This window comes from Amblyomma mixtum, chromosome 3 (assembly GCF_055824585.1).
Source record: "Amblyomma mixtum isolate Tamu chromosome 3, ASM5582458v1, whole genome shotgun sequence".
NCBI lineage: Eukaryota > Metazoa > Arthropoda > Arachnida > Ixodida > Ixodidae > Amblyomma > Amblyomma mixtum.
This window is the reverse complement of record NC_143014.1, coordinates 174506876-174527961: the sequence shown is the minus strand read 5'-3', so window position 1 is coordinate 174527961 and position 21086 is coordinate 174506876. Positions and strand designations below refer to the sequence as shown.

Genomic DNA, 21086 nt, shown 5'->3' with positions numbered 1-21086 from the left:
ACCACCACGTGGTATTCGCCTACGATCGCTGAACTGTTTAAACTTTATTTACTTTCTCACACACGTGTTTTGAGTTCAATTTCAACAGCCGAGCGAAGTATATGACGCCAGAGGTCACGCGAAGCATAGAAAAAAAAAACGCGATATAATCGCTGCTTCTCCACTCCTTGTTATTCCGGCTCTTGAGGTAGGCTATGAAATTGTAAAGTGGTTTTTTTGGAAAGGAAATGGCGCAGTATCTGTCTCGCATATCTCGGTGGACACCTGAACCGCGCCGTAAGGGAAGGGGGAAGGTGGGAGTGAAAGAAGAAAGACAGAAAGAGGTGCCGTAGTGGAGGTATCCGGAATAATTTCGACCACCTGGGGATCTTTAGCGTGTACTGACATCGCACAGCACACGGGCGCCTTTTGCGTTTCGCCTCCATCGGGCGCTCGTGTGCTGTGCGATGTCAGTGCACATTAAAGATCCCCAGGTGGTCGGTTTAGCGTTGTAGTGAATTAAAACGGCAAGGCAACGATTATATCTCATTTTTTTAATGCCTTACGGGACATTTACTGACCTCTGACGTCATAGCCATCGTACTGCTGTTGAAACCGAACTGGAGAGAGAAATTCAGTTATAAAGTATTTAGAGGTCGCCGGCGAGTACCACGTGGTGATCCGTTTCTAGTGACGTCGCAAAGCGGATCGCAAACTTAGTAAAAAGGAGGAGAGAGCTTGGAGGAAACTCCAGTCCGCCGTATTTCCAAACCCATGGATTTATAACAAACGATACACAGGGCAATTCAACGCTAGATATAAACACTGTGACGGATTTGCGACCATGGTCTGGACGTGCCCGCGATCCAAAGGCATCACACACACACCATACTCATGGGAGGCTCTGATGCACAACCCAGACCCAGAAGTCAAGTTTTAGCCGCCGCCGAGTCCCAGGGGATTACGGTCGACGCCTAGCGAGAGGAAAGAGGACAAAGTCCTGCGACCCTCTGAATGATTGGCTCTGAAATAGTTATTCCATCCAACCATCCTAGCATTTCATTGGCGGATGAAGCGCTGTTAAAAAAAAAAAAAACTCGCATATATGGTGGAGCTACTTTCCCTCAAGGTAATCATTGATTGGTTATCAAGAAATGAAAGGCGTCTACCTAATTTTGAGAAACTTCGTATCACGGCGAGCAACTTTCTCTACCTGTGCACCGAAACGCTTTGATTTCATAGGCTTTGTTCCATATCATGAACAGAAACACATAACGTCACACAATAAGAAGCAATATCTCGTACTTGCGAGCTCATTCCACTTATCTTTACTTAACAACAAAGCGTCGTCAAGCTTGAAAAAAAAACTTACACAAAGCATGTGCAATGGAAACTGCTTTCAGCTGGGTACGCGAGTAGAAATGACGAAAGTCTAAACCAGAACCTTAGGCTTGCTAGCTCTCCCTGAATTTTGAGCAGACTCTTTCGTTCTGAATATTATTAGATGCCCTCAGATTAGTTCGGCTTCCTTCGTTTAGACGAGGGAGGTCACAGAGGCGACTATCGCACTCGTGCTTCAAAGAAGACAGCAGAGGGAACCTATGCTTCTCAGGCGGCGCTGCGACTGTTCCACTGCGTATAGCCGAAAACAATCGCCATTATCCACTTTAACAGGATAACGTTAGAGGTCCCGTTGCGGAAAAAACCTGGGGTCCGGCGGTGTGACGATAATTCAGACTGGCCAAAAGGGTCATGATGTCACACGTACGTCATTGGTTGAAAGAGTGACGTCATGGTATCACGTTGTGTGTGACGTCACATATATGGGCACGATCGCGCGTTTCGAGCAAATTAAAAGTTACATAAATTGTGGTTATGCGGCCATAAAATGTCGTAATTGTAACACATAACGAATTTAATAAACGTATTTCCACATTAAATGAGTATAAATACCAAATTTCAGCTTGAATGTTTTCTCTCAAATGATGTCTTGGACATTAATATACATGGATCATTGCATGACATTCGCTAATGAGAGCTAAATAATTTATAATTGAATTTCTTTTTCACGCTGCTTCAGTTTTATCCACGGAGCGATCGCTGTGACGTGTAGTTGGCCTTTAGGTCTCGGGAGGCACGGAAAAAACATCAATATAACTGCTGATACGGCTCTTAAATCAGCCTAGATTAAGTGTTGTAGTGAATTAAAACTACGTAACAGCGTTTATATTCCAGAATTTCTTCGTGCCTCAAGTCGTTCGGTTGATGAAACCGAAACCGAAACAGCATGAAAAAAGATATTCAATTATCAGTTATTTAGCGGTCACATAGGATTACACGCAGCGGCCCATGTTTTGTAATGTCTAACGCATCATTTGAAAGATGAAAACAAGCAACAAAGATTATGTGTCTGCTGTCTTTCAGTGTAAATTACTTCTGCAGTAAAGAAATGTAGCCATCGAGAGGTGGAATCGAATCTCCGACCTCATGTCGGGAGCCGAGCGCGCTACCTCTACGCCAAAGAGGAGCTCCTCCTAGAGATAAGCGAGTAGTAGCAGGAGTAGTGCGCGGTTAATCATTAAGCAAAACCAAAAGGAAGGAAAAGATTTTTGCCGGCCATGGCACCTGAAGTACCTGAGCTGCGGCCAGCGGAAATACAGTCGAGCCTATTTATAACAGCCGCAACTATAACGAACGCTCGCCTATTACGAACGAGGGCGATGCGACCGACAAAATATGTATTTGGGCTATGGCACTGCATCTCAGATACAACGAACAAGTGTGGCCGCACAACTCGGTTTCCGCGAACGAGGAGGCGCCATAAAAACGGCCCCGCCGTCGAAAACCTCGCACTTCCTGTAGGGCCAGTGACCGTACAGCGCCTCCCTGTCCCTGACACAATCTCCCCTCTTCTTCGGAAAGAGCATGGCGACTCGAGAAAGTAGTAATAAAAGCGTTATGCGTGCAATGCAAGCGGAACTACTTACCAGATGCGGCCGTCGAAATGCATGTCTGCGAAGGCAACGCTCCGCGTTACCATCTTTCTCTACTCGTTTATGACAGCAGCAAGCGGCGGCTGCCACTTGTCGCCGGCAAGTCTCTCACGAGGGCCGAGGTTCTTTGTGAGCTACGCACGCGTACACTAGAGGCCTCGCATCGTCTGCGCCGGGTGCGGCTGTCTGATTTTGTCTACGTATTGCTAAGTTCGCGTGCGCTGTACGATGGCTACGCCTGAGGTACGAGAGGGCAGGATGTTCGGGGTCGAGCTTTTGGGTGCAGATCTCGGCCGAAACTGAATGCCCTTCTTTCCGTGGTTCAACATGACAAAATCGAAGAAACACAACGTGCCACTTGCCCCCTTGTAGTTTGGCTTGATAAACTTGTTCACGTGGGTAATATGCGGCTGTGCAAAGTAGTTCGGAGATCCGCTTCTTCAGCCGTGTGCAGGACGCATCTCTGCTGACCTTTAATGCTGACCTTCCTTGTCTTAATTATTGGTGATGTGAAGCTCAACAACGTCTCCCTTAGAACACCTCTAAAACTGCGGCTCAAGTAGCAGTAACAGCACTAACTTTCGCGAAGTGCGGGGGCCCTTATACTGCTCACTTTGTAGCACCGACTGCAGCACAAAGGTACCATATTAGGAGATTTTCCCCTCGCTTCTTTTAACAGTTGTGGTAAGGAATAAAAGATTGACCGATTGACATTCTCAGAAGTAATTGAAACACCTACTGAATTTCTCAGCCTCGGCCTGGGTGCAAACTTCCATTTACTTCGTGAAATCACCTCGTTAAATACGAATCTGACGTTTAGAAGCTGCCAAAACCGGCTTCTAAGAGGCTGAAGAAACTAACTTGCCCCGGAATGCATGTATATACGGTTCAAGGATCCCGAAAAACGAGCTTTGTTCGCACCCGTGAAATGATTAAAACCGCTTAGATGGAAATGACTGCATTGGAGTGCATCTCGAATTGCTTCAGTGGGGTATGATTTACGCACCCGGGAACGACGCAGGACGCAGTCGAGTCGAACACCCACGAGTTCAGACGCAATTGGACTTGCGGCAATGTGTCATTCAAAGTTGGCCGGATATGAATTTGCTTAGCATGACTTGGTTTGCGCGGGTGATGACGCTGACAGCGGAGCCATACACCGACGTGGCTGAAGTACGCGAGCATAAGCCCTCCCAAACTGCCAAGAAAAATAATATTAGGAAGATGCCAAGCAGGACGATCTAGCACTACCTGCCGTGAAGGTTTCAACCACGATTAATTATATCGCATCCCTAAAGCAGCTTGTTAGCATCAAGTGTCTCGGAGAGGAGAACATGGCGCCTCTGGCGAGCTTGGAAAGCGCAGTGTCTCCTCTAAAAAGCACACGCGCATAAGGAGCTTCTTTATAAAATAAACGGCACATGCGTCTGGCTTTTGCTTCGGTTGTAATGTGGGATGCCCACTTACTACGAACATCGGATACAACGAAATCAATCTGCGTGACCATCAGGTTCGTTATAAGTGCGCTTGGCTGTAATGGGACAACGAGTAGACAGGGAGATGAACTGAAAGCGTATAGGAGGGAGCGATAGGGAGAAAGGACACGTTAGGGACATAGTAAATTGCATTAACTTCTTTAGCTGTCCATGAGCACGACGCCCGCCCGCCAGGGACACCGGAGTCGGGGGGGGGTCGCCGCTTCGGTCTAAGCACATAGACGTTCCAAACGTAGACTTATACCGGTTGTTACATGGGGCTCGCCTGCGACATCCCACCGCTGTCGCCCGCTAGCCCCAAGGGTAGCGTTGACCTGGCGGTTCGGTGTCCCGCGGAGAGCATCGGCAGGTTCCGGGAAAGCACAATGGCATCGTCTAACAAGAACAAGGTTTAATACCGCATCTCGTACGAACGGCAAGAGAAGCTGGCCCCCGAGGGAAATCTGCAGTGTTGTAGGCGTTACCGAAAAAAAGTAACTAAATACGTTACTCGTTACACTAAAAAAAAAAGAACGCGTTACAGCCCTACGTTACCTACAAAAAAGGTAACGCGTTATCGTTACCGTTACCGAAAAAAAGTATCGGACGTTACTTTGCCGTTACTCTGTGATCATAACTTTTAATCAGTGTGTCTTCGCTGTAAGAACTCAAGATAACAATTTTATAAAGCTCATACTTCATATAATTTCAACTTCACAAAGAAAACAGCTGAACTCAACAAATTTACAGGAATTCTGGTGGGCTTCTGCTTACAAAATTACGCGGAAATCATGTAGCAATAAAGAAATGCTTAAATGTCATAGTTCCGGTAAAAATAAATTTGCGCACCAAAACAATTTTTTTTTACTTGAACCTGCATAATTATCGCAAAAATGCGAGTGTTTACGTCAAGGTGTTCAAGGTCAGCTTCGCTCGCAATAACCAGAAACGTAGCTGCAGTTGCAGATAGAAACAGCCGGTTGACTGAAATCCCCTTTTCTGTGCTGTACCATTGTACTCTTTCGGCGACTCTCTTGGGGCCATCTTGAAGTTAACTGGCGACATTCCTGAGTTTGCTCAGAAGAGGGAACTGCTTTCACAAAGAATGCGAGAGTGTCGCCTGTGAAAGAGACCTTTTGGTTGGAAAACAAGCTTACGCAGAAACTGACTTACAGATTTCTGCAAATGGTCCATTGGTGGCTCGGCATGCGTCCACTCTTTAGAGAGTAGTGTACGTGAGTGGTTTGGTGATGGAGACAAGTGTGTGACTACGTGTTCGTGCTTTTTTTTTTTTTTAGCTGAGTGCGTCGTCAAGGGCAGGTGTTTTTTGGCATGCATGCGAGCCGCAACACGAGTCGTCGAGAACACCTGTAGATTTTGTTTATTTGCAAAATCATTTTCGGCGTTTTTTTTTTGAAAAAGAGGTGGAGGCGGACAATTGGAATAAAAAGTAACTAGTAACGTGCCACCTCACGTCACCGAAAAATGTTAACGTAAGTACGTTACCCGTTACAGTTCCGAAATGGTAACGAGTACGTTACTAAGTTACCGAAAAAAGTAACGCGTTACCGGTAACGCCGTTACTCGTTACCGACAACACTGGAAATCTGAAACGCCCACACAGTAGGTGTCTCGACGGCGACCTGGCGGCGGGAGCATCCTTCAGAGGGAAAGGAGGAAGGTTCCGAAGACGCGCACGTGTCGAAGCAGCCCTCATGTTCATGGCGAGCGTCGCTGACTCGGACCCGGCGGCGCCGTGATCCGGATCCATCCGGCCCGGGGCGAACACCCTCTCCCTGAGCGCCGTGCTCTCACAAGCATTTGCACACACGCACAGGACGACACGTGGCAAGTGGGTCTGTCTGGAAACGATTCCCGAGGCGGCTCTGGGCGGCAGTCGGCCAAGCGAATTGTCCGTTGCTCGGAATAATACTCCTGCGTCCACTGCAGCCGCGTTGATCTCACACGGCGGTGGCGAAACGTAACGCGGCCTACTTCCACGTCTCTCATCCCTTGAGTGTATTATTTAATAACCGCAGATTTACAATGTCGCTGCCTCGGAAGATATCTGGGTCTCAAAAGAAGATCAACTTTTTCGTGCCTGGGACGAAATGCTTAGGCCATGGAAGCGAGGTTGCACAAGGTATATTGCCACACATTTTTTTTTTCACCACTTTGATTATTGATGTGTTTCTAATGCCCCTTCGTATTTGTATTTTGGCTGGCAGCGGGAAGCACTTCTCATGAAAGTCAACCAGATGAGCGTGCGATAGGAGCAGCAAATATTGACGGTACGTTTTTGCGATGTTTTATTTCCACCGTGCTCTTCATGTGGCTTTCATGAACTTTTTTTGCGTGTCATGCATGTTTTGCATATTTTGCTATATTTCTTTTTTTTTTAAAGAATACGTATATAGTCGTGTAAGGGCCGCCCCCGTGTAAGGGCCGCACCCCTCACTTGGCCTCCGGCAATTCGAAAAAAAAAGTGAGCCAAAAGCTGTTTCATGCGCGCATGATTTTGGCCGCGTAAAAATAGCTACGACCACGAACGCGTCGTCCCGCGCGCCGTGCTCGGCCTGGAACCTCGCACAGGCGGTCCGTCATCCACGCTAGCTCGCCCGGCGTTCGCACCAGAAAGGATTGACAAAACGTTATGCTGTACAAAAGCCAGGATGGGGTGCAGGCGTGTTGGGTGTGCCTCACCGTGCAAGAAAACGCGAGTGGGGCGTTTTTGGGCGGTGACGCGCCGCTCCAAGCCGTCACAAGCGCCGCACCTTAGGTGGATCCTAACTTAGGATCACGTGAAATTTGCCAGTAAAGTAATACAGTGATCAAGCAACCGCTAGCAACCTGTCTTACTGCGGGTGGTAATCGTGCAGATCGCGCGGGCACAATCCACACTTTTAATGCATTGTGTATTCAAAGGATTCGTCACGCCTGCGCTAATTCGTCATAAAAATGGGTATCGCCGCGTAAAAAACGGACGCGTAATCGGGGCTGCGCTGTAGCAGAAATTTTTAGCGGAAAAACGCCGGTTCCATGTAAGGGCCGCACCCCGTGAGAACCGCGGAAAAAAAGTGCGGCCCTTACACGAGTATATACGGTGATCAAGAAAGGATTCATACAGAGTTGATAGGCTAATAATCCCTTTTATCTCACTTATTACAGAGATCCCAGCAACCGTAGCACAAGGTGGAGAGCCCCTCTTGGCAACAGACTGTGCTCTGATCGAAATCGCAAGCCATGACGACACGGCCCCGGATGTTCGATCACTGCCGCCAAAGAGCTACAAATTTCCAACGAGCCAGACCGGAAGGTCCTGTAAATATGCATGGTTTGAGAAATTGACGTGGTTGTCGTATGACTACGAACGCGACGTCGTGTTTTGCAATTTGTGTCAAATAGCTTTCAAAGAAGGAGGAGAAAACGTTACAGCAGTGGAACTGTGTTTCATTCACAACGGGTTCAGTAATTGGAAAAAGGCTGTTGGAAAATTTCAGTGTCATGAGAAGAGCCAATTTCACTGCGTTTCCGCAAGCCGCCAACTGTCGAAAGAAAAAGGAATGCGTGTAGTGCAGCTATTATCGCAGCACAGCAGCAGACAGCAGGAGGAAGCCAGGCAGGCACTGCGTGCAATAGTGCGTTCGGTGCGTTACCTATGCCGCACAGGTCAAGCTTTACAAGGGCAAACGAAGGACGAAGGCAACCTCCTTGATCTGCTAGATGAACGATCGCAAGACGTGCCTGCTTTGAAGAAATGGCTGGAGAAATGAGATAGGTGGCTAAGCAGCGACATACAGAACAAGCTCATAGAAATTATGGCGCACAGCGTTCAGCGAGGCATCATCAAAGACATCAGATGCAGTCCGTTTTATGGAATCATTGCTGACGGTACCACCGACGTAACAGGCAATGAGGAGTTCACATTTTGTGTGCGTTGGGTAGACGGGATAACACTGGAAGTTCGTGAGGAATTTCTTGGCATGTACAATGCACCAGACAGCAGAGCCGAGACGTTGTATAAAGCCTTGAGGGACATGATTTTACGTCTGGGCCTGGACTTTCAGAACCTAAGGGGGCACTGTTTTGAGGGGGCCACGAACATGGCAGGCAGATTTAGTGGCGTGCAGAAAAAAATTATGGAATCTGAACCATGGTCAAAAAGGCTTATCAAGGTTAAGCCCAGTGGATGCGAAGCAGCCTTCGTTTTGCATTCTTATTATTAACGTCCTTAGCGTTTGGAGGCATCTTGACCGCATACACGCCCGGCGCAAAGACGCTGGCGCGGTTGCGGGCACAGACTGACGCGACTAAAGCCCCTCGATAATTTGAAAGTAGCGTCTTTCTGTGAACTATGCCGCCGCGCCGCACACCCTCGCCGATCCTCCTCTCTCACCTCTCCCATCGGCGCTTTTCTCAACGGTGATTGGCTCCGCGGGCGGTCTCCAGGAAAGGCGCGCGGAAAGTTCGCTCTTTTTGTGTTTTCATTTTTCGTCGGCGCCATTTTTTGGCCAGCCGCCGCTGCTACGGCCGAGCTCCCTGGCATTGCGCGCTTGCACTTCGCGCATTTCAGTGCATAAGCCGGCGTGAAAAAGCTTTTGTTCTTTTCGCGATTCCGAGCGGCAAGAAAGACAGCACTAGGAGAACAAAGCGGCTACACAACATCGGCAAACTTTACCCCGACTAAGACTGCCCACCTCTGCGAGCAACCGTGCATTTCTTCTTAGCGACTGTGTATACTGAAACTGCATGCATGCGCATCACAAAGCCAACAACCTCACTTAATTCACTGATCATTTTGCGTCGTTATGGGTGTTATTGTTGTCACTTCATAGTTCCGCTCAACGTGATATAACAGCGGCGGCTGATGCGTACAATGTGTGTGCATGTGTTAGCAAGTGTGGAAGCAAAAGTGTTGGTATGCGTGCAGCGGTATCCGCGGTGCGGTAAATTTTTCGAACCTCTGGTAATGGTGCACATCGCAGTAATGCGGCGCATGTCCCGAGCGAGATTTAACCTAGATTTTTTTTTTATGAATGCAACTTGTCTAACGACCTACGCTTATTTGTTGTTTTGTTGAACCGTTACGCTTCTACTAGGTCAGATTATCAATGCCACATTCTCGGAAAAGACCTCATATTGCATTCACATAAATAATTCATTTTTTAATAACTTCAGTGCTTTCCATTGTTGCCTGAATGTACTCAAGTATTGTAAATAGCCATTGCATGCAATTTTTGTATATTCATTGCTACAGTTTGTGATTATTTGCTTTAGCTGAGCATGGTTGCGTAGCATTTTGTTGAATACATCATCCGCTCAAAAACTATAGGCCTACATCTGAGCTGTTTCATTTCCCTAAGTATGTTTTTGTTTTCTGTGTTTTGTTTTGAGGACTGCACCCAACGGGTGACAGATGTCCACAGCTGGCTTATTCGTAGTTTTTATGTATATTTTCGGCGTAAAACTACACGACTTATCTGTAATAAACATTGCATCTGAAAAACTGTGCCATATTGTGACTGTATTTATACTCAAGACTTATATTAGTCAGGCACTTGCTTTAGGATAGCCTTGACTGTGGCTGACCAAATTGCTAAGACCTATAACTTTTTGTGCGAAACAGGCCTGGATAGTCGTCTGTGACTGCCTGTGCACAACCTACATGGTTAATGACATGTGTCGGTGTTTGTGTTGCAGACACCAGTTTTATGAGTTTTATGCGCGTCTACTAACCGCGATGCGAGTGCCAGCCAGTGTGGTGTGTGTGTGTGTAGACATCACCCATGAAACTCATTGTATTATGCCATCATCAGCCTTCATTCGCTCTTTCCTTTTCCTTCTCTTCCCTTTCCCCTGTGTGGAGTAGCAGGCCAGGGCCATGTCACCACCGGCCGACCTCTCCACCTTTCCCTCATTAAAGTTCCTTTCTCTCTCTCTCTTGTCACGGTCGTTGCTATCTGTTTTTTTCTTTCCTAACGTAACATCTCTTTAAGTGGATTTAAAAAGGAATAGAATGTGGGTGGGAAATGCCCAAGTGTGCCAAACTTTGGGGGTGGTCTACCTAAATTTCGAAGCCAACACTGAGTTTCCGTAGTCAAATTAGGTTGGACCCCAATGTTGGTCAAATATGGACGACATCAAATTTATGGGTTCCAGAGAGACAAATTTTGGGGATAGCCCACCTAATTTTGGAGCTCACCATTGAATCGGTCATATTAAAATTAAGCTTGACACCAATTTTGATGAAATTCGGACAAGGTCAAATTTCTGTGGTTGAGAGGGCCAAATTTTGGGGTGCGGACACTTTCCTTGGATGACGGAAAATCGGTGCGCGGATCTTTGGCACTCGGCTTCGGCTCGACATCACCTCAGGGTCGCCGACAGCGGGAGCTGAAGTCGTTTCATTCTTATATGAAAAGTTCATATTCGTTTTTAAGCCACCGCTAAAATTCTCAACTACAAAAACGATTAAGCCGTTGCATGTGCACTGCGCGGTGCCAAACTCAGACTGAACCTTAATGAAAAATTTTAGGACGGCCACCGAAGCAAATGCCCCAGCTTGCTCCCAGCAACCATCCCACTTCTGAAACTGCACTCGTGAACAACTTCGTAAACTGTACTTCCGCGATAATTAGTTCGAAGTGAATCTACATTTAACTAAACATTGGTATGAAGAAAATATTCAGGAATGTTCAAATATATTGTAAATATTATGCTTCATATACTATGCCGTGTTGAGAAAGACGGTATTGAAAAGTAAAAAAAGAATGGAAGATGTATGCAGCCAGTGGTTTTGTTCGTGCCGCAAGCGCTCGTAATTGGCACTTTCATTGCGCGTACGAGACGCTAATTTATGTGGCTCGTGGTAGTCACGCGTGTCGCATGTCTTTCTCGTGTTTTTATTCAATAACAGAGCGTGGAAAAAGCGCGAAATTAAGAGCGCGCGCATGTGCCAGCCAACTGCCCGGACGGCGAGCGAGCGACGCCCAAAAAAGCGTGCCGTGTGCAGCGCGCGCAGCCGGCGGGCGAGGATATTCGAGGAGGAAAACGCCGGAGTGGAGGAGAGTGTCGCTACTTTCGTCGACGGCGGGCGCGCGCCGCTTCATCCCTGGCGTGACGTCACATATCACGTGATGCAGCGATGGTGGCGCCGCCGCCGCATCGCGCGCGACGGCGCGAACCGAAGCGTGGAGGTAGTGGAGGTATAGTGCCTAGATAGTGGAGGTCTCCGCCGGGCGACGTCCGACGGCGCGATATGAGGCCCCATCTGCAGCCGGTGTGACGTCATCACGTGACGTCACATCATGTGATCTCACTTCAAGGTCAATGGTGGCTACCGCCGGGCGTCGCGCGAAGGCCCGAAACCTACGTTATATGCTTCGCATAATATTTGTGCACTGCAGTAACCACTGCCTAGACTTGGCACTCCAGGAGGTCGCGAGGAACTGCGATCATCGGCGACGCTCTCAACATTGTAAAGGATGTTTCCAATGCAATACTCGAATCGAAGAACAGAAAGACTTTTTATTCACGCCGCCGCGGTGGCTCAGCGGTTATGGTGCTCGGCTGCTGACCCGAAAGACGCGGGTTCGATCCCGGCCGCGGCGGCTAGAATTTCTTTGGAGGAGAAATTCTAGAGGCCCGTGTACTGTGCGATGTCAGTGCACGTTAAAGAACCCCAGGTGGTCGAAATTTCCGGAGCCCTCCACTACGGCGTCTCTCATAGCCTTAGTCGCTTTGGGACGTTAAACCCCATAAAACCTAAACCTAAACTTTTTATTCGAGCGTTGTACTTCCCCCGGGTAATGATGCCAGTGAGCAAGATTGTTCTAGGCAGAACACCCTACTGCTACCACTGGGTCCAGGTGGACAGGAAGAGTGAAATCAGTGGAAAGGTTCGTTGAGAACTATGAAAGGGTGCAGGCAACTTTGCAGGAACTGGTGCAAGCTCAAAGCTCTCTCACTGGCACCCTCAAGACAGCCTTAAAACGATATGAGAAAGTATTAAAGAAGTTCGAAACTTTATTGGGATCTACCTTTCTATAGCCCTGTTTGGCCCGTGCGAGAAATTAGCGAAGATGCTTCAACTCCCAGTTTACCGCGCTGCAGGAGCAAAAGAAGCAGCAGAGGCTCTTTGTGACCGCTTGTTAGGGTGCGGTCTGACGCCTCATTTGACGACCTACGGCGGCGGACGAACTAAAGGGCAACAAAGTTAGGTCTAAAGGAACCTCGAGCGCCCAGAGTTTCGCAGCCGCGCAGAAGGCTTCAATTCACAGACAGGCCCGAGGAGCTTGCAGCGCTTGACTTCAAGTCATTACAGAGAAAAGAGTTTATTGCCGCTATCGATCGTATTACCACTGAGATCCGACGGCGATTTGAACAGCCTGGCATGGAGCAGCTGATTAGTGTTGGGTTTGGGAGGCCCCCCCCCCCCCTCGTGCCTAAGGGGATTAAGGCAGCGAACTTCGAGGACCGTGGGACCATGGCGGTAGCGGCGAAGCTCAAAGAGGGGTGCTGTAGGACCTGTGATGCTTTCCCTGCTGCCTAAGTGGATTAGGCAGCGACCTTCCAGGACCGTGGGACCATGGTCGCAGCGGCGAAGGTCAAAGATCGCCGAAGGCCGAAGATGCGGCGACGATGGCGGCGTTCCGTGGCCGAGTCGACCCTCGGGTCAACGAACAGAGTGGTGGTGTGCTTAGTGAAAGACAGCAGTGTTTAATTACTGAGCCTCTACCCTCTCCCATCAACCGAGCTGCGGCAGAGCACCACGGCCCAGCGCCGCCCCTGCCGTGGGCGGTATCAACAGTGGCCGCAACTGTCCGTCTGATTGGGCGTCATTCTTCGAACTATTTCCCTAGACAGGGATCTGGGGAATCTGTGCGCTATTTAACGGGAGTTGTTTTGAGGACTCCAGTGTGCACTCCCGCTAGCGAAGCAGTCCTCATCCACTGAGAGTCCCTCTCAGTTGCTCTTCTGTAATCATGTAAATAGCCTGTATAAAGTTTTCTTTGTTTTCTCATCGTAACCCCGTCTCCCGCCTTCCTCGTCCCTTCTCCGGACCGACCACGCTCACCCGATCCTAATATTAGCCTCGAGCGCATTTTGACTGACGCTGCTGAAGGTCGAAACTTCGCGTCAAACGGCCTAAATGAGCTTTTAGGAGCATACGCTGCAGATTTTGACATTAGCAGGCTTGCAGCGCAACTCGTGCTTCTCCCAACGCTCCTGCGTGTCGAGGGTCCGGTCGCAAGTGAACGCATTTAACAAATTCTGCAGGGGAAGTCTGCAGACATGCGTAATATGATGGACCAGGTTGCCCGGTATCTGCAACTCGTGTTCCTGCGTCAGCTGCTTCAGGAGAGCGATCTTTCAGTGCTCCGAGGAGAGTAAAAACATTTCTGCGCAATCGAATGACGCAGAGGAGGCTGACACACCTTCTCCTCCTCCACATGCGCAAGAAGAGAGTTGCGGACCTGCATTTGGATGCCGTTATGAAAGAGTTCGTATCTAGAACGGCAGAACGAACAGCAACCTTCGGCCTCCTTTGAAAAGATCTCCTGCCTCTTGTCATGCTAGCCTTGAAACTCGTCAGTCTGCGATACTATAGCTTTGTACCTAGTGCCTACTTTCATGTCTACTTGCATGAATATATCAGTTCACATTTGTTTCAGTGCGAGCGCGAATTCAGAAATATTAAAAATGTTTTTTCGCAGCTTTCCAATCCGTTTACTCACTTGCGCGGTCTGCGCAGGTTTCAGTAATTATGAAATTTCCAATCATTTTTAAAGTTTATATACCAATGTAGAATAAGCGAGGATGCAATTATGTAAAATTCAAAACAGCTACAATGAATTAAAACATTAATAATTAATAAGAATAAGAAATTTTTAGGAGTCAAGTGGATGCAGCTAGCACAGGATTGGGTTAATTGGAGGAATATATGGGAGCGGCCTTTGCCCTGCAGTGGGTCTAGTCCGGCTGATGATGATGATGAAGCAAAGACTATACTTGCCCCCCCCCCCCCCCCCCCCTCCCATAAACGTTTCGGAGTCCCTGCAGCCCGCTATTGTCTGAACACAAGTGCGGGCGTCCACTTGTGTCTTATATCGTCCACGCGAACTTCCCTAGGCGGCAACCGCTCGAGAGATAAAAGAGAGCCTTGCTTCTGAAAGAGTGCCCCTGAATTTTTTTTGCCAGTGTAGAAAAAGTGCAGCTCTGCCCACCTACACGAACGCATTTCTTTTACGCGTAGTGTAGCACGAGAACTACACTTTTTACACCGCTTTCTTTGGAGGTGCAGGCTAGCAGATGAAAAAAGAAAAAAGAAGACGCGCGTTTCAATCGCACAACCCCATTTTATGACGCCAAATGCCGTGACCAGTTGCAGCTCAGCCTCGCAAGTATGTGAAGTTCGTCCGCCTGGACGACGGCAGCATTATGGCGGTGCACCCACGCGTCAAAGACTTACCTTCTACGAAGATGAAATCGTTTACACGTCTGAAAGTGCGTATTTTAGTCTGTAGAACGGTACTTCGCATTTAAGTAAGCCGCGTTCGTTTGGTTGGTATCGGCGCTTGGCGACGCACGTGAAAAATGTATTTTGTATACATAGCCATCTACGTATTTATGCATGGATTTATGCATGGAGGAAGAAAAACTAGGAGGGAGCATGACGTCATAATCTTGAAGCCTAGTCATCATAGAGTTTCTTACTATTACCTAGAGGGAAAGCTGGCAGCCCGTCTATGGGAGTTTGCATGGCGACCCCTCGAGACCACTTCAGCCACCATGGGCGCTCAAAGCATCATGGGGCGGTGAGCTACTTGTTGCGGAACTGCAACTTTTGGCCAAAAAATAATCAAGAAATAAAGCTGTTTGATAACTACAAACGTCCTAACATTGAAAATCTTGTCTAATGATTGCAACAAACGAGCAGAAAAGCATTTAAGTGCAAAGTTTGCCCAAAATTAGAGACGACTCGCTCTCCTATTGGCCTAGTAATGAACACTATAAAAACTAATATTTCGTACTTAACAGGCGCACTTTTAAAAGTAAATATGTTTTCAAAAAAGATGTTGTTGCTTAAATACTATAAGAGGTTTTTTAATGGCATTTCGGAAAAGTGAAACCTTTTATTGGCGTCGTGTGTCGTCGCGTTTCCACTACTATGGGTTTTGCCCACTGCGTTCGCGCGAAAGTCGTCTGCGCACACACGAACAGCGTTTTCGGAATGAAAAATTTTTGTAGTGCCACTCCGTGTTCCCGAAAAATTACGACTGTTCCGCAACAAGTAGCTCACCGCCCCATGATGCTTTGAGCGTCCATGGTGGCTGAAGTGCAGCGCCGCCAGCTTTCCCTCTAGGTAATAGTAAGAAACTCTATGGTTTCTTCGGATGTGCGTGTCGTCTGCTCCTTGAAATTCACACCGCTCGCCAGATGGCGCAGTCTGTCACACTGGCTTCATTGCTCGCCTGGACAAAAGTTCTGCCGCAGTCGAATGCAGTTTTTCGCCGATTCCAGAAAATGCAGGCAAGTTTAGATGTTAAATTACTTATCGAAGGACGAAGACTATCATAAGCTACCTTGTAGTCGGCGTTTCAGCCCATATAGTCCAGTAGTTTGCACAGGAGAATGTTTTCGTAACACGGACAGATAAATATGGAACACGCGGTAGAAAGCATCATGGGAAATAGGCCCTCACGTGACAAGACAGCAGTAGCTCCTAGCCAGATTTCGATTTCGGTTTCGCTCTCTCGCTTTACGAGCAACTGCGCGACCATCTGCTTGTATTTACTGACGGCTCCGTGGTGAGCGCAAACTGCTCGCTCGCCGCAGCGGCCACCATCCCCGAGCCACGCGTGCACTGACTGCGGCGCAGTGGAGCACATGCTCCTTCGCTGTTCCGCTTCTGCAGTGCCGCGTCGCGAGATGCTCGCGGCCTACAGGGCGCTGGGAATCATCCCGGACAGTCTCGAGGCGCTCCTGTGGCCGCGCGGCAGTGCGCGCACCCGTGACAGTACAATGGTGAGCCTCTGTGCGTTCATCGAGCAGGCGGGCTTGACTTCCCGCTTGCTGTTCGCCAGGTAGTGCACACGTGACACGAACGCTCCGCGGGTGCTATCGGACGGTATACTTAGCCGGGCGCCCCACCCAGTGTGCCGCGCGCGCGATTAGTCCGACAAAGGACGCTACGTGCGCGCGGCTATGCACATAACGTTCACTTCTTTTTGTAAGTGATTGTGCGCAGTGGCCAGGAGACCCCGCGTATAGGGGCAGACGTAAAGCCGCCGGCACTCTCTCTCGGCAGCGAGAGAGAGAAATACTTCACTGCTGTATTTCACGTCGGAACCGCGTATGTGCGCGAGCGTATTCGGCGCGACTTGTGCCTCGAGATAGCGGAGAACGGCGGGCCCATGGGCGGGCCGAAGTCCGCCTGCCCGAGAATATAGATTCTTGCGCAGCGCGCCGGAGCGCTCGTTAAACACGTCCGTCCGCCGTGAGCGCTCTGGAAGCCACTGCGCCCTTTTTTAGAGGCTCGTTTTCTTCGCCTACTCTTGAGTTCTCCGCTTATAGCATGCGCTGAAATATACGCTCCGTATGTGTGCATAACGACGAAAGGAATTCCTCTCCATTCTCTTTATGAATAATAGTTGAACAATGAGGTCGCGACCGCACCCTTTGATGAAAAATTTACCTGCAGTTTTCTACAGTGCACCCAAAAACTCAAGAGTGTAATCAACAGAAGTGTTGAGACGCGGATCCTTCAGACAACCTCGAGCTCGGTACGCATTCCGCCAAAGCTGAGGCGCTGCGCTTCTGCGCTACATCGCAGCACGGACGTTCACTAAAAATTGCCCCTGGTTGGTAGTCGGGTAACTGTGGAGGGCCTATTTCCCAAGAGTCAGTGCGCAAAAGGGCCCTCGGAGGGCCCTCGGCAGCGGCGTCAGAGGGGGATGGCTTGCAGTAAAGCCCCAAGGGGCTTTAGCTTGCAGAGGCTGAGCGCGCTCCCTCCTAGTTTTTTTTCCTCCACGTATTTATGTCACTGATCCCCTACTGGAGATCAGTGGTTTATGTATGTTAATGCGAAGCTCCCTACGCTTACAGTGTCTTCTTTCACGTCTTTGTATTTATACGGCAGCTTCTGGAAGCGTTTGTATTGTATCTTGGTTTCAGTTTCGGTTTCGACTTAATGGATTGACTATTCGCTTCTTTCTGTTTGTGTACTTGTGGATCGGCCGTTTGTGTCACGTGTTTGTTATCTATAAATTCTTGTGCTCGTCGGATGAATTTCGTATTTGGTCACAGTCGGAGGTGATGGTTGTACTGCCGCCTAGGCCGAGTCTACAGAGATATATGAAATGCAGTTTGAGTACCTAGCGTAATCGGACATCATCAACTTGTGCGAAGTGAAATCGGCCTTTTCGTAGTGTTGAACAAGCTTCTGACATGTTTTGCCATTAGTAGTTAGCGAAATTTTTCTTGTACTGCCGATTTTAACATTTCTGCGTCGTTTCATCGTGGTCCAGGCCGCTCCTGAAGAAGTCGCTGGTCCTGGAGTGTCCGGCAGATGCTGAAGTTGTGAGTTAATTTCATTCACTTTAATGTCATCGCATTTCGGTAGTGACATTACAAGTGACAGGAACTGTTTCGACGAGATTTTCGTGTATGACTTTGACGCCTACGTAAATGCGTCGTATATGGTAGCAGCAAACAGCAAATAGGATTGTGTGATCAAGCTTTTGTCAAAGCGACCACAGAAAGTGTTTTCACTTCTCAGTGAGAGATAAATTATTGCGTTCATTGCAAAATCAAAATAGCGTGTGGCGCTATTTGCTTGATTGCGCAGTTGAGACCTGCTTGCCCTCCATTGTGGCTTGACGGCCGGGGAGGCCGGGCAGCCATATTGAAAGTTGTCTGGCTTGAAGGCCGGGCAGTCCAAGAACAAGAATAGTTTTACAGTATTTGGCTTCGAATAATACCAATTTTTGGAACTGGGCGAAAGAAATGGCACTGTCCACATCGTATTTTATGGGCGTGCGTTCTCCCGAACCCCATCTTCAACCAACGTTCATGGAACGTTGTCTTCAACGACCTGCGTACCAAAAAATGGGCACAATGGTTTGAGACTTCTGATCTTTACTTGAGTGCTTCTGGTGGAGCATCGGCACCATATGAAAGTAAAAAAAAAATCACTCTTGATTTACAACTTGGGAGATGAAGGCCGCAGAATCTACTTCGCCCGAATTGCGTCACAGGAACAGGACTGCGTCATATCTTTCCACGTCACAGCCTTCCACTGGTGATGCGATACCAGATATCTGTAAGCAAACAGTTACTCTCATGAGAGTGAGTTTGCAACTAAATGCCACTTGGTGATTGGCATCGATTTCAGAATCGCTGTCAGTAACCTGGCGAATTTGTCGCCGAGTAGCTGCTCTGAGAGGTTTGTTTAAAATTCAGGGGGCACTTTGACGATCTACGTGCGCGAGGCGAAAGCTTTTCCACGCAACTTTGGCTGCACGGCCATAGGCACACACGTGGCGGCTATAGGGCGGGGCGACTTCGATTATTAGTCATGACCCATGACTAACTAGTAATGATTGGCTAGTAACTAGTCATGACCGGTTAATGACTAAGTAGTCATGATCGGTTAATGACTAAGTAGTCATGACCGGTTAATGACTAAGTAGTCATGACTGGTTAGACTAGTAATGACTTGTGACTGGTTAATACTAGTCATTACTAACCAGTCATAACTAGTTGTGACTAACCAGTCATGACTGGGTAATGACTAGTTAAGACTTCTGACTAGTAATTTCTAGTTCTGACTCACTTCAGATGTAATGGACGGACAGTCATAGCTGTGAGTATAAGCATTTGAGGGCTTTCGCCTTAATATTTGCAGTTAACCTTCTCCAGAAGACATGTTGCACGATCATTTCGTTCCTTCTCTCAACGTGTTTCAGTACATTTGTTATTGGAAGGCCTCCGACATATCTTTTGCGACTGCGTCCCAAATTTCTCTCCAGTACGAACAGGTTAGCAAGGATGCCTAGGAACTTGCAGTGACCATGCAAGTAATCAGAAGAACAATGCCAACCTCGTCTGAACGCCCGTCTTTCCCTGCATGACTTGGATGCCAGGGTCCGAACTTCCTTTTTGGCTGTATGGCCTTTCACAACGACCCTTGGGGTTTCCTGCAATTTTTCCATCAAGGAGAGGGGCGCCATCACAACGACCTCAGTACTTGGAACATTACATCCAATCTCCGCAACTTCCTCCACAATACAACATGCCTCCACCTTCACAAGTACATCAGTTTCATCAACCTGCATATTCATGGAGCCTTCATCGTTCATAACTGTCGTCGCAACCATTCCTAGTTTTTAGACACCTTCCACAGTTGCCGACACCATCGAAGAGTTCATAATGTGGATCAAGTCGCATCCACAATAAATACTTGTGCGCGTCAAATAAATTAAATCTTTGGTCCCAGTTCGCGTGGAGCTTTGGTCTCCTCGTTCGGCCGCCTCGGCTGATACTACAGGTTGGTCAGCCTGCTGGCTGAGTGTTGAGAAACAACCATCTAAAGTCGCACCTCATACGCCGTGGAACGCCGGTTTCAATGTAGAGCAGAATGCTGTTCCCCTAGCCACGACAGAAACATGGATACCTTGTATTTCGCACGAGGAACTCGTCGTCGACCCTTCATACGACGATGTACTTTCTGTGCAAGAAATTTAGCGAGAATTGCGTGATATGCTCCATGCATATCCGCCGAGATGATACAAGTTGGTGTGTTATGTTCCATTTGAGAGGAAACAAAAATGTCCTTTGCATTTCTTCATAATAAACTCCACGCAAAAATCTTTTGCAGTATATAGTTCCTCTTATAATACGAAGGCTTGAAAGTTCAGAGGCTGTCTGCTCCCGAGAATGACTACTCATCGGTATCACCGTATCAAGCAGCGAGTGCAGCGCCTTTACGTCATAGCTTTAGCCCTGCCCTCCACCCGCCTATACGAGCTTGCACGAAGTGTAGCTCAGTGTAGGTTAAAAACGTAGCCCTATGGAGGAAGGAAAGACCTCAAGAGAGGTGATTACGTCGCATTTCTTGAAGCCGGCTCCCCCCTGCGTCTTCCCTACATGGCCACCTTGTCGGCGCGCGTGCACATGCGCGGCAGACAATGCAGTAGACAATGCTGCGCCCAGCATTACTATTGGCTGTGCTGGTGGCCAAATAGTCCCAGTAGTCATTGCAAAAGCGCGACTTCCAGCAAATTTTCTGGTGTGCGGGGCCTCTCCAGAGTTTTCCTTCCTCTATGGAAGGAACGGCGCCATGGCGTGCACGTGGGGGGGTAGCGGCTTTGCACAGCGAGACGAAAAGAAGGCACGTGCGCATGCGGCGCAAGCAAGGAGCAGATATCGTTCGGAGCAGAGCCATGGGCCACGTCTGAACGATAACTGCTCCCCAATGGGAGTCTGCGTCTTGCACTTCTGGCTCTAGCACTTACTGCGTACATTGTCCTAACACGTCCCCGTTTGTTCCATCACAGCCATACCTGCTTGACGGAAGGTGCTCCGATTACAGCCGAAAGGCAGCTGAGGCCACTCAAGGTAAGTCAGCGCAACATCC

The 21086-nt window shown here is 48.5% G+C and overlaps 1 long non-coding RNA gene and 1 pseudogene across 9 annotated transcripts in view; both read left to right on the top strand.

Moving 5' to 3' along the window:
- Positions 1–7119: 7119 nt before the first annotated feature.
- On the top strand, positions 7120–13998 carry LOC149352783 (uncharacterized; annotated as a pseudogene).
- A 3752-nt stretch (positions 13999–17750) lies between these two features.
- Positions 17751–21086, top strand: part of LOC149352782 (uncharacterized) — a 64179-nt gene continuing 60843 nt past the window's right edge. For all 9 annotated transcript variants that reach the window (XR_016290857.1, XR_016290853.1, XR_016290854.1 and 6 more), the window contains exons 1-2: positions 17751–18028; positions 21007–21067. This is a non-coding gene — a long non-coding RNA (uncharacterized LOC149352782). The remainder of the gene's footprint in view (positions 18029–21006; positions 21068–21086) is intronic.